The 4,051-nt window shown below is 40.7% G+C and overlaps 1 pseudogene; it reads right to left on the bottom strand.

Annotated features, from left to right (window-relative positions):
• Positions 1-785: 785 nt before the first annotated feature.
• Positions 786-2,975, bottom strand: LOC104609860 (E3 ubiquitin-protein ligase ATL4 pseudogene; annotated as a pseudogene).
• Positions 2,976-4,051: the final 1,076 nt, after the last annotated feature.

Here is a 4,051-nt window from a genome sequence, read left to right as displayed (position 1 = left end):
GCATAGACACAACAAAAAATAAGCATATAATATATGGTATACGATATATACTAATATCACTTATAATTTATTGAATAAAATGAATAGGATGCATCTTATGATCCATCTATAACAAGTTTTAATAAACCCTACTTTCACACCAAAGTGGTATTTAAAAAAAAAAAAAAGAAAAAGGAAAAGGAAAAGCCTCACTCCAGCCCATCATAAGCTTTTCAACATCAAGTTTAGCTCGTAAACAGTATACCTAGCTTTATTTTAAAAGAACTCAACGCTTTATAGGCTATATTTTTATTATTTATTTGCCCATTAAAGCACAAACTCCATTTGCAAGGGAAGGACAAGGACCTAATGCTATTGACCCAAACTAACAATCAATTTATACACAAAATTACACAGATTAGTAGGTTGATAGTGACTAGAGGACCCTTGCTTGGAACCACAGATCAAATCAAATAAATACGTATTTTAATTCCTCGACCCCCCTCAAAGCTGAGCTTTTGATAGCACCCATACCAGGGTTCTATCCCGGAATTTCTTGACCAACTACCAAGAAACCTCCCCCACCCCCATTGAAGCTGATAGATTGACGACAGCCTCAATTTCCTTACTGTTCACCTGAAAGTTCCTTAGCGAAGTGTGAAGACTTGATTTGGTAGGGACGACTACAAGGCGACATAGAGACACAGACTAAATGTACAGAAATACGACATATGATACACTTACAGAGTTGATATCAATAAACATATCATACAGTTTCTACTTTCTAAGTTTGGCCAAAGAAAAAATAAATTTAAAAGGAACAAGCAATTGATCATTCATTTGAGAAACTTCGATCCGGACAAATTGCTAGGGACCTCCCATTTGGACCACCACGTAGAGGGTCCTGTTTCTAACACATATACTACACATTTAAACAACTCACAAGCTAGAAAATCACACACATGAATATGATAAATTGATAAAGCCGCCTATCTCCCATGAGAGGTCACGTAATGAAACCAGTTATCTGTGACTTCTCATAAATGGGGGCCCATTTAATACATACCCCTTCCTCTCTGATCCATATAATTCATTAAACAATCTCTCTCTCTCTGAGTCTGGACCTAGCAAAAGTGAGTTTGGTTTGGTCGCTCTCTCTACTCCACTCAAATCACTCCAATTAATGTTTGATGAATGATGATCTCACTCGCTCCTTTTATTGACCTAATCCTCCCAACTTTTAATGCAAACCGTTTGATTGTCGCAACTCGCAAGCCAATTTTTACAAGTTTCAGAATACAATTCTGTCCTATAGGGGCATTTCAGTAAAATCATTGAAATGCTCACCTCTTAAGTTGTTATGACGATAATGCCCACGAAAGTAGGATTCCAATTCCAATGATCCAATCCAAGTCTCCAAGTCTCCCAGACCATTGAGGGCGTTTTCGCTTTTCTGTTTCACTGTCCTTCGCCTCCTAATTAACCTCTGTACAGGATAATAAAACCATTCGAGGAGAGGCTATTTCCGTCATTTTGACCTCGAATTGAAGTTGCTCTCATGTTGATAGGAAATTACGAATCATACCCCCGATAACCACCGGAAAAAACTACTGATCTCTTCGCCCACCCGGTTTCCCTCCAAATCCCAATTCCCGCCATCAAAACCAGCGGTGCCATCGTCACTTCGTCGACTACTTCCCCCGAAGCCTTCGCTCCGGCGGCTGCTGCTTCCGCTAAAAAACCTGCCGGAATGTCCCAATGAGAGAGTGCGCGAGGAGAATGAAGACGAGGCCGAAGAAGCCAACCTATCCACGTAATCCTTCAACCAAGCTCTCCCGCCTGCTACTTCTGCTGCCAATTCAGATCCCGGTGGTGCAGGCGTAAACAAAGGCGCAGGAGCAGGCGCAGAAGCAGGAGCATGTGCAAGCGCAAGCGCAAGAGAAGGCGTATTCACAGGAGGCTCTCTGCCTCCACCTCCGCTATCTTTCTCCTTCACGTTTGAAATGCATTCCGAAGCTCCCCGCCTGTGCGTCGGTGGCACCACAACCTCACACTCCTGCTCCACCACATAGTTGAACTCTCCCATCGAGTACGACCGCCGGGAGGCGTTGTGATCCGTCGGCGTTCTGTCGCGGCTGACGCTTCCAATCTCAATCCGGAAACTATCGCCGCGGGCGGACAAAGACGACAGCTTGGAAGCAAGTTCTGATTCGGACACGTGGATTGCAGATCGGCACAGGGGGCAGGTCTGATGTGAGGCGAGCCACGTATCAATGCAATCAGAGTGGAATGCGTGCAAACAGAGAGGCAAACGGCGGAGCAGGTCGTGCGGCTCGAATTTCGACAGACAAACGGCGCACTCAGGCGAAAAGGAAGAGCTGCGGAGGCCAGAGACCGAATCGAAGGAGAAGAGAGGGAGTGACTCGATCAGCGACTGATTAGCCGGCGACACTTGGCGGTTGGAGACGCGAGAAACCGGATGCGGCTCGGCGGACGCGAGGACAGCATCGTCGGAAGAAGAGGATCGCTTAAGGCAGCGGAGCAGGAGATGGAGAGAAAGGGAAGCCAAGACGACAACGGCAAGGATGAGAGACAGGATTTCAAAGCTAGGTTTCACGTTACTGGATGAAGAACCGCCTCCATGACTGCGAGCTTGATCGAAGGTTGCTTCTCCCGTTCTTGCTACATTATCCTGCAATGGCGGAGGTGGAGGCGGTGGCGATGGGAGAGGAGCGAAAATGAAGATATCGAGCCGACGAGACATTTAAGCTCGAGAAGCAGAAACTAATTGCCTCGACCGCGAAGATCCAGTGTGAAAGAGAAGACGATGGAGCTACGATGCTTCAAAGCTTCAGTTTCAATTGCAGGAAGAGAGAGAGAGAGAGAGAGAGAGAGAGAGAGAGAGAGAGTATGAGTTTAAATGCTGCGCAGCCTTCAATTCATTTCGCCATTTAAGAGTTGGGACTCTGGTCGATAGCGTTTGTTTATTATGCTTTAAGTTTAACACGAGCTTAGTTTGCTCCGCACGTGCCACCACCTCCCTTCTACTCAGTATGCTAGGGCTACGAGCAATTAACAGTGCGTCAGGGGACGTGAATTCTAAGGTTACATAGAAAAGAATAATTACTATGACTCTATGAGGCAATTTGAAGAGGGGATATGACTAATATGCGCCCACGGGGATAGCCTACTCCCAGTTAGGGGTGTCGATTGGACCCAATCCAATCCAAACTTTATCAAATTGGATTTGAATGGTCTAATTATCAGATTGGGCCAATTTAAAATAAATTGGTTCATATTTTTATTTGTCTAAATTGGATCTAAACCAAATTTCTAATAATCTAATCATAAGGATAAATCCTTATCCAAGTTGAAATCAATCAGAACTGAAGCTTACATAAAATCACTTTTATGAAAGTTCTTTGATGAAAGCACTCTTATAAAAATAATTTTATGAAAATACTTTTACAAAAGTACTTTTATGAAAATATTTTCAATAATCTAATCATAAGGATAAATCCTTATCCAAATTGAAATCAATCATAACTGAAGCCAGCATAAAATCACTTTTATGAAAGTTCTTTGACGAAAGCACTTTTATAAAAATAATTTTATGAAAATACTTTTACAAAAGTACTCTTATGAAAGCACTTTTACAGAAATAGTTTTATAAAAATACTTTTACAAAAGACTTATGAAATCACTTTTATGGAAGTACTTTTATAAAAATGCATTTACGAAAACACTTTTATGCAAGTACTTTTATAAAAGCACTTTTACAAAAGTACTTTAAAAGCATTTTTATGAAAACACTTTTATGAAAGTACTTTTACAAAAGCACTTCTACGAAAGTATTTTTACAAAAGCACTTATATAAAAGTACTTTTACAAAAGCACTTTTATGTACTTTCATAAAATTGCTTTTACAAAAATGCTTTTTCAATACCAAAAGGATATATTTGTCATTTTCATATTTTCTTCATTTAAATATATTTTTATAATTATTTATATGTTATATTTTTATATATTTTTTTATATTTCATTCAGTTTGGATTGGATTTAATTTGTATTG

The sequence above is a fragment of the Nelumbo nucifera genome, chromosome 1 (assembly GCF_055504915.1).
Source record: "Nelumbo nucifera cultivar China Antique chromosome 1, China Antique-T2T, whole genome shotgun sequence".
Taxonomy (NCBI): Eukaryota; Viridiplantae; Streptophyta; class Magnoliopsida; order Proteales; family Nelumbonaceae; genus Nelumbo; species Nelumbo nucifera.
Note: the sequence above shows the minus strand (reverse complement) of the source record. Positions and strands in the feature narration are given on the sequence as shown.